At 37.0% G+C, this 13,949-nt stretch overlaps 1 non-coding gene across 1 annotated transcript; it reads left to right on the top strand.

The window, feature by feature from the left end:
• Positions 1-12,675: 12,675 nt before the first annotated feature.
• LOC131174326 (small nucleolar RNA R71) lies at positions 12,676-12,782 on the top strand. The gene has a single exon (XR_009144574.1). It is a non-coding gene; the product is annotated as a small nucleolar RNA R71 (small nucleolar RNA).
• Positions 12,783-13,949: the final 1,167 nt, after the last annotated feature.

Genomic DNA, 13,949 nt, shown 5'->3' with positions numbered 1-13,949 from the left:
TCAGTTTGCAATCAACTATTGCCTGATGAAGTGACAATCAGTCCATTCCCAAAATCACGTCAAACTCGTGGAAGGACAATTCAGTTAGGTCTGCAGAGAATTCATACTCCTGAATCCTCAATGGGCAACCTTTATACACCTTATTCACTACCACACTGTGGCCTAGTGGATTTGTGATTAGAATGTCTTGATCACTCTCCTCTACTGGAACTCCCCTCTCTATGGGTAGTTTGATGCAAATGTAGGAATGAGTGGATCCTGGATCCACCAATGCATGCACAGATGTGTTGTAGAGGGAAAACATACCCCTAATGACATTCAGGGCATCTTGCTCCTCCTGAGCTCTGATGGCATAGGCCCTGGCTGGTATTCTAGTCTCTGGCCTCTCAACAGACTCGGATGCAGGCCTCAGTGATGGACCAGCTGCCTCAGATTTATTGTGCTGCCTACCCCTTTATGGTGCAGGAGCAGGTCTGTCAACTTGCGTTGGAGCAACTGTAGTAGTCCTCTTCGGACAATTCTTGATCTGATGTTCTATCGATCCACACCGTAAGCATGCACTGGTCACTTACCAATAATCCCCCTTATGCCACTTCTAACAGTACTGATAGGCAGAAGATGCTGGGGCTGGTCCCTTAAATACTGTCCCTGGAGAGCTGCCCACTGATGGTGTGGACTGGCCTCTCCTAGGTGTGAATTGTGGTGCAGGCCCCGAGATCGACCACGACTCGTGGTGGTCTGAACTCGAGCAGAGGACCCTTACTCTTCTTCATCGGGAGCGAGAAAATGTCTGACCCGGACCCCTCTTCTACTGTCTTTCCCTTCTATTTTGTTCATTTATTCGGACCCTTTCCACTTTTGATGCAGCATCTACTAATTTAGCAAAATCCATAATCTCCAATGCTGTGATGATGACTTTGATATTGTCATTGAGTCCTTCTTCAAACCTTCTGCACCTTTCTGCCTCTGTAGGGACTATCTCCCTCCCATATCGGCTCAGTCTGACAAACTCATGCTCATATTCCACCACTGACAATTGCCTCTATCTCAGACTGATAAATTCTCTTCTTCTCTCTTCTAGGTACACTTTGCTAACATATTTCTTCCTGAACTCTGTGAGGAAGAATTCCCAAGTGATTCGTTCTGGTTGTACCTCACTACTTACTGTGTCCCACCACTGATATGCATTATCCTGAAGTAGGGACACAACACCCTCCAGATTCTGCTCGGGGGTGCAGTTAAGCTATTTCAGTACTCTGATGGTTCTATCCAACTAGTTTTCTGCGGTCATGGGATCATCCTCCCTCTTCCCAAAGAAGTCCATAGCCCCATGTTTTCGCAATTTCTCCAGATGGGACTTCTATGGCGCTGGTGGGGGTTGTGGTTGTGGTGGTGGAATTGAACCCATCATTTGCCGGTAGAATTCGGTCATTTGCTGAAATAGCGCAAATTGAGGTTGGGCAGGTGCCTCAGCTACTGGTGGAGCAGATTCTCCCCTGCCCCCAGATTCAGCCCTTGGTGGAGCACGACACTCCACCTCTTCATCAACTACTTTTTGCAAAGCAGGATCCATATCCTATTCAAAAGAAGAAAACAAACAGATCTGCATCAATGTCACCTCAACACTTACAAATACAATGCAATGGTATGCACTCTATCTAGGCCCAGAAACCCCTAAACCGATGCTCTAATACCACTAAATGTGACACCCCTAACCCGTCTACAGTGTAGCCGAGCAGGATATGCCACTCAGTGTACCGGAGCACCAATACATGTTTTAATTACAATTTATCCCTTTTAATTCATTTATTTACAATTTTTTTATAAATATGAATTTTTTCGAAATTTTTATAGAAAATCCGGCAGAGTACCGGCTGTAGATTAGAAAAATAGTTCTTCTGAACCTGTTTAAAAACACTTCCAATATAATTTCCAAATCCAAACTCCATTATACACATTTCAAATCAATCTCAAAATCTCAATCTGAAATCACAACATTTTTTTCAGAATTTTTTCTTTTCACTTCATTACTGGAAGCACATTCATAAATATTTCTCAACATAATATACAGAAAATTACAATAATATGAAATTTCATATATTTACATCATCAAAAAATTTCAAGAGTTTATAGTTACAATCCCAAAATTAATACAAAATACAAAATACAAAATGCTACCCAAAATCCTAATGTCCTACCATATGCACTGCAGAGGTGAGTCGACTGACTCGGATGCGACTCAAGGCTCACCCCGTCTGATGTCTGCTGGGCTCCCCAGCTAGGTCTCCAGTACCTGCTTGTGGCAAAAGCGACGCGCTAAGCAATTCTGCTTAGTGGTGACAAATAAAATAAATTAAATTAAATTAAAATAAAATAAAGATAAGCAGGCAGAATGTATGTTTACATTTTTTTAGTAGACTTAATTTCTGATATTATTTGCAGTATTATTCAATTTAAATTTGGTAAGATTTGTTAACATTGCCCAAGTAACCCATACTAGTCGACTGGACTGGATAAATGGGTAAACTGGCACTGGTACTAAGTACCTCGGACTATCACACCATCGGTCACATTGTGTCTCCCGGTGTGCAACAAGACAGCTAATAAGCTGTAATAATTATCAGGGATAAAACCCGAGTGTAACAACTCAAATAACATAGCCAAAGGCTATTATGTCACAGAACGGCATGGAAAGCCATGAAACACAGAATGGCATGAAGCCATATGCAGTACTGCTAACAGAACCCTATTGGCATGCCAACCCATCCAAACCAATCTTACTAGGTGTACTAGGGCATATTACACTTTTAAACTTTACAATTCTTGAAATTTAAGTTTAGGTGTTACTATTTATTTCATTGGTCAACTAAAATGTTGACTTTTGCATAAACAATAGGTACATTGGTTCTAATACTCCCAACATACCACATTTTGCACTCTAAAATTGTTGGTATTGGTTGCCAATACCATTTCTAAGCTTTATGTTAATTGGACAGAATTTTCAGTTTTCAAGCTTTGTGTTTACTGTTCTATTAGTCATTTTTGAAGTGGGAATTTGGCAAAATGATCAACATGAAAGTTGTTCCTTATTTTGTCTAGTTGCATTTCCTTTTTAGAATCACTCCATTTGGAGTTTTTTAGCTCAAGTTATGGCCCAAAAACCACAACTGGCCAGATTGAAATTTTTCGAGAATTTTTGGATTGACCAAATCTACAGTGTTAGGAGTAGTGAATTCAGGTCACTTTTTAAATATGTTATGGTAATAATTTGGGTTAGATTTCTTCTTGAAAGTTGTTGATCTATATCTTAGCTTATTGCTGGTAAAATTTCAGGTCAATTGGACCTTTCTACACTGAGTTATGGCCAAATGACTAAACACTATTCATTTGGTCATTTTGCCCAGGCAAAATGCAGGTCACCCGGATTAGGGCAATCTTTTGGTCAACTTGGTTTGGTTTTCTGGGAATGGTTTTTTCACCAAAGTTGTGCCATTATGTGTCTAGTTTCATTTCCAATTGGCCTTACACCAATTGAACCTCTACGATTCCAGTTATTGCTGCCCAAACCTGCTAGGCTCACGTCCTGTTCTGCAGGTCACCAAGGGCAGCCACACCAAAATCCAATCCCATTACACAATTCACTTCATTTTTTATTTAAGTAGAACCAAATGGTCACTATTTGACCATTAAAACCTACTTGCATCATTACATGATCAAAGTCTCATTTTCCATCTCAAAACCCTAACTCAAACATCACATACCATGCAATATCATTGCATTTCAACATTCCACTTAAGAGATGCAATTTAAGGGCAGCCATAATAGCATGTTAGCTCCATAAAACTCATCACAATCATACTCCAACCAAGGCTGCTAAAATTTAGGGTTAGCATACCAATGGTATTTCATCAATTTTCTTTTTCATTTGCACTCATTTATAGTCCATAAACATGAATTTGAAGTAAAAACCAAGGTTAGGTCACAAACCTCTAATGGAGTGAAGTCTCCCACTTGCTAGGGTTCTTGTTTTCTTTTTATTTTTGCTCCCAAAAAGACTCACCAAGATGCAAAAACACTTTTTTGTGTTGCTAGGTTAGGGTTTTGTTGGGTAGAAGTTAGTGAAATCAAGCTTGAAAAAGCTTGCTCATGGTGGCCATGGTGGAATGGGTGACGGCAAAGAGAAGGAGGTAGAGAGTTCTGATTTTTCTTCTTCATTTTCTGCCCATTTAGCCTCTTTTAAATAAGATTATGCCATGTGTCAACATTGGATTGGTTGGGAGAATTTTAATGACATCATGATGATGTCATAATTCCATTTTCTTTCATTTCTCTCCATTTCTTGTCTATTTAATTTCAATTAAATTTTTAACAATATTATTCATATTTTATGCTATATAAATTATTTATTTAACTGGACAAGTTGGCCAAAAATCATCTCTAAAGACGAAATGACTAAAATGCCCTTCGTTTGGCTTAACGAGCCAAAATTGTCTGTACCGATTGAAAAATTTTTCTAAGCATTTTCTTGGCATTCTAATGCCATAAGAACCTCAATAATCCTTCTTTGGAGTCCCAATAATTATCTTATAATTTTTCCTCCGGGTCTAGGGTTGCTAACGGCCTTCACCGTCACTTCCCCTTCGGGTTACTCATCCCTGGGATTTCGGCTCGTTTAATCTTATTGTATTTGGTTTCTAAAATTTTTCCTTGATGTTTATGAGCATTATTTAGTTTCTTTATAATTCCTCACTCTAGTCTATTTATAATTTCAAACATTTAAGCTGCCCGGACCGACATTGGTCACCGAAACAGTAGACTGTATGGACTAGCTAAAGTGAGGATGTTACAACCAGGGTATCTCACCCATCAGTGAGATATGGTTTCCTGCATGAAGAAGAATAAGAGTTGTTTACTCATGAAGAAGTAGATCATGGAGATGATCCACTTACCTATGAAGAAGTTATATCAGATATAGACTCTTCAAAATGGATTGATGCTATGAAATCTGAAATTGATTCCATGTATAAGAATCAAGTTTGGGATCTTGTTGACCCACTTGAAGGTATTGCACCTATAGGGAACAAATGGGTTTTCAAGAAGAAAATTGGTTCTGATGGAAAGGTAGAGACCTATAAGGCAAGGCTAGTAGCGAAAGGGTTTCGCCAAAGGCAAGGAATCGACTATGAGGAGACTTTCTCGCCTATTGCCATGCTTAAATCAATTAGGATTCTATTAGCAATAGCTGCATACTATGATTATTAGATTTGGCAAATGGATGTCAAAACAACTTTTCTCAATGGATACATTGAAGAAAACATTTTCATGAAACAACCTAGGGTTTTGAATCCCAAGATGGTTCCAAGGTATGCAAGCTAAAGCAACCCATTTATGGGTTGAAGCAAGCTTCGAGGAGTTAGAACATCCGTTTTGATGAAGCCATTAAATCCTTTTGTTTTATCAAAAATGAGGATGAGCCATGTGTATATAAGAAGGTTAGTGACAGTGCTATCACTTTCCTTGTCTTATATGTGGATGACATACTGTTGATGGGTAATGACACAGGTATGTTGACAATTGTAAAGGTATGGTTGTCAAATACATTCTCCATGAAAGACTTAGGGGAGGCAACCTATATTCTTGGGATTCACATCTATAGAGATAGAGCGAAAAGAATAATAGGTTTATCCCAAAGTCTATACTTGGAAAAGGTGTTAAAGAGGTTTAACATGCTTGATTCCAAGAGAGGATTGTTACCAGTGAGACATGGTATCCATCTTTCTAAAGAAATGTCTCCAAAGACACTTGAAGAAAGAGATAAGATGGCCAGGATTCCATATGCTTCGGCTATTGGAAGTTTAATGTATGCAATGTTGTGTACTAAGCCGGATATCGCATATGCTGTTAGTTTAACTAGTAGGTATCAATCAAATCCAGGTTTGGAATACTGGATAGCTGTTAAGAATATCCTTAAGTACTTGAGAAGAACTAAGGATTTATTCTTGATCTATGGAGGTGGAGACTTGCAATTGGATGGTTATATTGATTCTGATTTCCAATCAAATATCGATGATAGAAAGTCTACTCTGGATATGTGTTCATTTGTAATGGAGGTGCAGTCAGTTGGAAGAGTTCCAAACAGAGCACGACTGCAGATTCCACTACCAAGACTGAGTATATTGTTGCATCAGATGCTGTAATGGAAGCTATTTGGATAAAGAAGTTCGTGACAGAACTTACAGTAGTTCCTTCCATTGAGTCAGCAGTTCCACTACGCTGTGACAACAATGGAGCAGTCATACAAGCTAAGGAACCAAGGTCTCACCAGAAATCCAAACATATAGAAAGGCGCTGCCACATTATCAGAGAAATAGTTGGACGAGGCGATGTAGCCATGCAGAAAATAGCATCAGCTGAAAATCCAGCTAATCCATTCACTAAGCCTAGGTCACAGACTCAGCTAGACTGACATCTTGAGAAGATGGGTCTAAAATATTGTAATGAATGGCTCTAGTGCTAGTGGGAGATTGTTAGTAGTATGCCCTAGAGCATATCATTTTGTATGTATCTTGTACATGTTTTTGTTAATAAAAGGCATTTCCACTTTTCCGTTTACATAAGATAGTTATGTGTAATAGAAAAGGTTCATTGATATTTTATTAGAAATTCTATTCTTAAGTTGTTAAGAATATGAGTGACAATATTTCTAGAATAAAGTATCATAAATAGGTTCACAATCGAGGATACTTCATAGTAAGGACATGACTTACCCAGAAAGATTGTATTCATGTTTGTTTCCAAGTTATTTTATATGAGATGTAAATAAGATGGAATGGTGAGTCTCATGCCATATGACAAACATGATAGGCACTTATAAATGATAAGTAGGCTGAACCAGTGACACTTATGACATGCACATGGAGTTTACTCTTGTCAATGTTTTTTCGTAAATCATATTAGTGCATATAATCTTTAGACCTGAGATAGCACAGTTATCTTGTATATAGGTACTTTGAGTTTGATACTGCTTTCATACTTGTACTGTGTATGGGTATATGGGCATGTGTTGGCTCCTACTAGTTATATATGGAGGTAGGTATTGATCAAGATGGAATCTGTTCCTCTAAGTAAATAGAGATAAAATCCTATGTTCATTTAATTGTTCTTGATATTTCAAGTTTCTGGCCAGGACAGATAAATTTAATCAGAAAAGAGTTTCTGATGATAAAATCTTTTTAATCAAGAACTGGAATTAAAAGAGAACATAATATTCATAGCAAATGGAGTTTGACATAAACCATGACTCCAGCTTGAGTTAGGATTTTGTAACAGAGAGATTCCAGTGCATGGTAACATATGATTATAGGTTCATTTAAGGTAAACCTTATTACTAATTGGGTGGCCATGGCATACTATGCTAGGTGTTAACCATGGTCTATGAGGTGCATAAAATGATTTAGAGAAATCATTTAGGGTAAGAAAGAGTTCTGATGATATTAAGAGTTGATATCATATCTCATTGTCAATTAGTGATGAGCCTAGTAAGTCACACACATACACAAGTTATCACCTAATTAAATATGATTTAATTAATTAATTAAAGAGTCTAATTAATTAATTAATTAGGTTTGGTTTGCAATTAGATTGCAAAGTCCCTAGCATGACTTGAAACCAAATCTAGATTATTGGATGTATAGTATAAGTTAAATTTATATTTAAAGTGTTTAAATATGAATTTAATTAATGAGAAATTAATTAATAGAGATTATTTAATTAATTTATATTTGATATAAATTAATTAGAAGAAGAGAAATAATTATTTTAGGTTAAGAACTCAAAATTAAGACACAGGGGCATTTTGGTCATTTCACAGGGTGACATGTGGCACCATGAGATGGTGACACATAGAATTACACATAAGCTTGCCAAAATGTCTTTTAATCATGTAAGATTATTAAAATTAAGATTAAATATAGGTTTGACACTTGGCACAATGTGATTGGGTCAATTAAACCTAGAACCAATCAAAGGGTGACATGTGGCAAGGGTTTAAGTGGTGACCTAGCTATATAAGTGTTGTTATGAAAAAATAAAAATACAAGATGCTGCTCCCAAAGGTGCTGCCACCCCTTGGCTGCCTCTCCCTTCTTTTCATCTTCATCTATCATTCATTCCAAGAGATTAGTAAACAATCTCTTGAATTAAAAATACTAGAAATTATTTCTAATGTCCTGTTTGCATCTTTAATCTCTTAAAAGGCATAACTTAATTTTCTAAATAATAGAAAAGTTTTAGAAGCTATTCAAGGGCTGCCATAGGTGTTCTTGGTGTGGACAAGCTAGAGGGACAACATCTGGTGTCCTGAAGACAAATCTCAAAGGCGCAAATACACTGCAGTGCATCAAGAGGTTAGTGTGTTTGTTCTTGATTTAATCTAGGGTTCTAAAATTAATCTGATTAATTCTAAAATCTTAAGTAGCAAATACAGATCCAAAAACATATTAAAAGAGTTTTAATATGTTGTTTATCATTGAAATCAAATAGATAAAAATAAATCTTGCATGATGCATATGACCATAGGTGAAAATTTTTGAATTCAATGGTATAAACTTGTGTTTTTCACGCTTCCATTCCTTCAAAACACCATATCTCCTCAATAATGCCTCAACAGTTCTATTACAAAAATGTGTGCCTTGGTCACTGATTAAAGCTCTAGGAACTTCAAACCTGCTAAAAATGTTTGACTTGATAAAACCTACAACAGCTTTAGAATCATCAGTCCTAGTGGCTTTGGCTTCCACCCATTTCGAAACATAATCAACAGCAAGTAATATGTAAGCAAAGCTAAAAGAAGAAGGAAATGGACCCATAAAATCAGTACCCCACACATAAAAAATCTCACAAACAAGTATTGGATTCTGAATCATCTCATTCCTATGAGTTAAACTTCTTGTTCTTTGACATTGTTCACAATTTTTGCAAATCAAATATGAATCACGAAATATGGTGGGCCAGTAAAAACCACAGTCAAATATTTTTCTACCTATTCTCTTGGGTCGAAAATGACCTCCACATGCATAGGCATGACAAAAAGCAAGAATAGATTGAATCTCATTATCAGGAACACATTTCCTAATAATTTGATTTGAATAAAATTTCCACAAATACTAGTCATCCCACACATAATACTTAGCCTCACTTTCAATTTCTCTTTCTTAGCTCCGCTCAAATCAAAAGGCACAACCTTAGTAACCAAATAATTCACCAAATCAGCACACCAAGGGATCATGCCTTGCAATTTAAATAACTACTCATCAGGAAAAAGTTCCTACAAAGGAAGTGGATCTTCTTGTGTCACTAACCTGCTCAAATGATCTGCTACCAGGTTCTCAGCTCCTTTCTTATCCTTGATTTGAAGATCAAATTCTTGCAGCAGAAGGATCCATCTAATCAACCTTGGTTTTGCTTCCTTCTTTGCCAAGAGATACTTCAACGCTACATGATCAGAGAAAATAATTATTTTAAAAGCAAGCAAATATGATCGAAATTTATCTAAAGCAAAACTATAGCCAAAAACTCTTTTTCGATCATAGAGTAATTGCGCTGAGCTGAATTGAGTGTTTTGGATGCATAATAAATCACATGAAAGAGCTTCCCAACATGCCGCCCTAAAGTTGCTCCCACTGCATAATTACTCGCATCACTCATAATTTTAAATGGTGTAATCCAATTAGGAACTTGAATAATAGACGGTGATGTCAATGCAGATTTCAATTTGGCAAAAGCCTCGTTGCATTATTCACTGAACTCAAAAGAAACATCTTTTTGTAAGAGTCTAGACAAAGGCAATGCTATCTTAGAGAAATCCTTAATGAACCTGTAATAGAAACCTGCATGACCAAGAAAAGAGCATACTTCCCTCACAGTTAAGGGGTAGGCTAAGTTCACAATTAAATTAATTTTAGATTTATCCACCTCAATACCCCTATTAGAGATAACATGACCCAAAACGATCCCCTATTCCACTATAAAATAACACTACTCATAATTTAGAACAAGATTTTTCTCAATGCATCTCTCAAAAACAGAAGTTAAATGATGTAAACATGCATCAAATAAATCACCATACAGAGTAAAATCATCCATGAACACCTCAATGCAACTATCAATGTAATTTGAAAATATGCTCATCATGCATCTTTGAAATGTGGCAGGTGCATTACAAAACCCGAAGGGCATCCTTCTAAAAGCATAAGTTCCAAAAGGGCAAGTGAAGGTAACCTTCTCTTGATCCTCCGGTGCAATCACAATTTGATTATATCCAGAAAAGCCATCGAGAAAATAGAAATAAGACTTACCTACTAACCGCTCAAGCATTTGATCAATGAATGGCAGTGGGAAGTGGTCCTTCCTTGTTGTTGAATTCAACTTGCGGTAGTCTATGCACATTTGCTAGCCACTCTGAATCCTTGTTAGAACAAGTTCATTATCTTGATTTGCTACTACAGTGACTCTTAATTTTTTTGGCACTACTTGGACTGGACTTACCCATTTACTATCTGAAATTGGGTAAATAACTCCTACATCTAGTAGCTTCAAAATCTCCTTCTTCACAACCTCCATCATCTGCGGGTTCAACCTCCTTTGAGCTTCTCTACTTGGTTTAGCATCATCTTCCAGTAAAATCCTGTGCATGCACACTGATTGACTTATACCTTTGATGTCAGCTATTGTCCATCCAATTGCTTCCTTGTGTATTCTCATAACTCTAATCAATCTGTCTTCTTGAATCTTTGTTAAATTACTTGAGATGATAACTGGAAGTGTCTCATTGTCTCCCAAGTAAACATACGTCAAATGCTTAGGTAAAGGCTTGAGTTCAAGAACCGGTGCCTGCACCACAGAAGGTAATAATTTTATGTGAGATACAGGTAAGTCAATCTTTGATACTCCATACCTTTTTGGAACAGGAGGTACATACTGCAATGCCATTACTGCATCTTGAACCTCTACACTTAATGGCTGATTGGTACTGATTTCTTGAATTCCTTGACTAATCACCACTTCTAACTCATCCTCCATGCTTAACTCAAAAACATCCTGCACAAATGTATCAACAACATCAATAGAAAAAACAGAATGGTCATCAGCAGGATACTTCATGGCATTAAAGATATTAAATTTGACAGTCTCTCCATCAAACTCCATAATTAAGGTACAATCATCTACATCAAAGTTTTGAGGAAAGGTCTTTCAAACAAAATCAAAGCTGACTTTGCTGTGGGAACACTATCCTCCATATCCAAAATATAAAAATCTGTAGGAAAAATTAATTCTCCAACCTGCACCAACACATCATTAACTACTCCCAATGGGTAAGTATTAGAGCGATCAGCTAATTAAATAATGACACTGGTTTCTTTCAAAGGACCCAAATTTAAAGTTTGAAAAACAGAATTTGACATAACACTAATAGATGCTCCTAAATCTGCCATTGCACGTTCAAATTTAGAATCACCTATTCTGCAGGGAATAGAAAATGAACCTGGATCCTTACACTTAGGGGGTAATTTTTGCTGAATTAATGCTGACACATTTTCTCCCACACTGATCTTCTCATTATTCCTCAACTTGCGCTTTGTAGTGCACAGTTCTTTAAGGAATTTAGCATACTTAGGAACTTGTTTGATCGCATCAAGTAAAGGTATATTCACCTCTACCGTCCTAAAGGTCTCCAAAATTTCTTTCTCTTGTTCTTCTTTCTGTGTGTTGGCCAACTGACAGGGGAATGGAGGAAGAACAGAATTATTAACCTTATTCAGTTTAGGTTTAGTATTTATCTCAATTTTAGGAACTTCAGGCTCTTTTGCTCCTTGCTTTTTCTTTTTCATTGGCTCATGTGGAGTTTGGTTATCAACTTCTTTCCCACTTCGCAACACTATAGCACTCGCATTTTCTCTGGGATTCATGACTGTTTGTGATGGAAGCTTTCCAGAACCTTGAGCTTCCAGCTTACTCACAGATGAGGCTAACTAACCAATCTGCCTCTCTATGTTTTGAATGTTATTTCTGGTCTCCTGTTGATACTGTTGTGTATTGTTAGCCAAAGCCTTAACAATTTCATCAAGTGACATACCTTGATTTGAGGGAGGCAAAGGTGGAAGTGATTGATTCACTTGTGGTATTTGCTGCTGGTATCGGTTTTGCACCGGTTGATTCCCATAACTCAGATTAGGATGATCTCGCCATCCTAGATTATACGTACTAGAAAAGGGATCATACCTGCATTGTGGCTATCCATGATGTCCTATTGCATTAGCATGTTGCATTGATTCATCCTCTTGTAACGCAAGACACATGTCAGTAGTGTAACCCGAACCCGAACAAATTCCATATACCTTAACAATTTGCATATTCCCTATAGCCAACTACCTCACCAAAGTAGTTAAATTAGAAATCTATTTCTCAAGGTTAGATGTACTTACCTTATTAACCTTCATAGGTGTGTGATCCATTCTCATTCCAAACTGCTAAGAATTTGCTGCCATGTTAGCAATCAGCCTCCTTGCTTCTTTTGGGGTCTTGTCAACCAAAGCTCCTCTACTAGCAGCATCTATCATACTACGGTCCATTGGTAGAAGTCCCTCATAGAAATACTAAATCAAGAGCTGTTCACTTATTTAATAATGGGGACAGCTTGCACACAGTTTCTTAAATCGTTTCCAATACTCATACAAGCTCTCTCCATTGTACTGCCGGATGCCACAAATTTCTTCTCTTATGTTGGCAGCACGAGAAGTAGGAAAATACTTCTCTAGAAATATTTGCTTCATCCCATTCCATGAGTTGACAGATCCAGAAGGAAGGTAATACAGCCAATCCTTAGTTGTTCCTTCCGGTGAGAAAGGGAAAGCTCGAAGCTTTATTTGATCCTCTGAAACTCCTTAAGGTTTCATGCTGGAACACACAACATCAAATTCTTTTAAATGCTTATGTGGATCCTCATCTACAAGACCATGAAACTTAGGCAACAAATGGATTAGTCCAGATTTTAACTCAAAAGCAACATTTAAAGCAGGGTATTGAATAAACAAAGGCTGTTGGTTTAGATCAGGAGCAGCCAACTCTTTCAAAGTCCTTCCAATAGCCATAGTTTCATTTTCAGAATTTGAATCCAAATCTAGATTCAAACTTAACTCCCTTTGAGATTGGACTCCTTCAGATGTACTCGGAATCTTCTTAGCCTGCTTAGCCAAATTTCTCAACTATTTAGTTGTTTTTTCTACTTCTGGATCAAAGATCAACTCACCAGATTGAGAAGTTCTTGTCATAAATAAAAAGAAATTAAAGTAAAAATAGAAAAATGCCTCAAAACCCTAGAAAACAATCAAATTTGGCCTCAAGAGGGTGGGGCCAAGGAATCTTATGGATTGATTAGTCTTGATCAGAACATCGTTTTCTTCAAAATAGGTATGGGCCGCCCTCCAAATTCAACCAAAATTCTTGATGAATAGTAACACCGTATTTTTTTTTTCGAAAACCTGAAAACAGCAACAACTCACAAAAAAATTAATAGCAAAATATCCTAACACTAAAAACACAAAATCCAATAAATTTCAGTCCCCGACAACGGTGCCAAAATTCTTAATGGCTGTTGATTCCACTAGAAATTAAATTAACTGAAATCACCAATTATGAAATATTTTCTGCAGTAAGTGATAAATCCAGGTCAAACCCTAGAGGCTAAATTATTAAATTTCATGCACTTGTATACTGGAAAAAGAAACAAAGGTTGAGGGGGGGGGGGGGTAATTCGCAATCCAAAGAAGAAATCAAAAATCCAAAATTAAGATCTAAAATTAAATAAAAAACTCTCGAATTAAACAAACTACAGTCCAAGGTAATTCGCATTCCAATGCATTGATTCGATCATAGACAAAAGAAATACAATT

This window comes from Hevea brasiliensis, chromosome 15, assembly GCF_030052815.1.
Source record: "Hevea brasiliensis isolate MT/VB/25A 57/8 chromosome 15, ASM3005281v1, whole genome shotgun sequence".
Lineage (NCBI taxonomy): Eukaryota > Viridiplantae > Streptophyta > Magnoliopsida > Malpighiales > Euphorbiaceae > Hevea > Hevea brasiliensis.
This window is presented reverse-complemented; position numbering and strand designations above follow the sequence as displayed.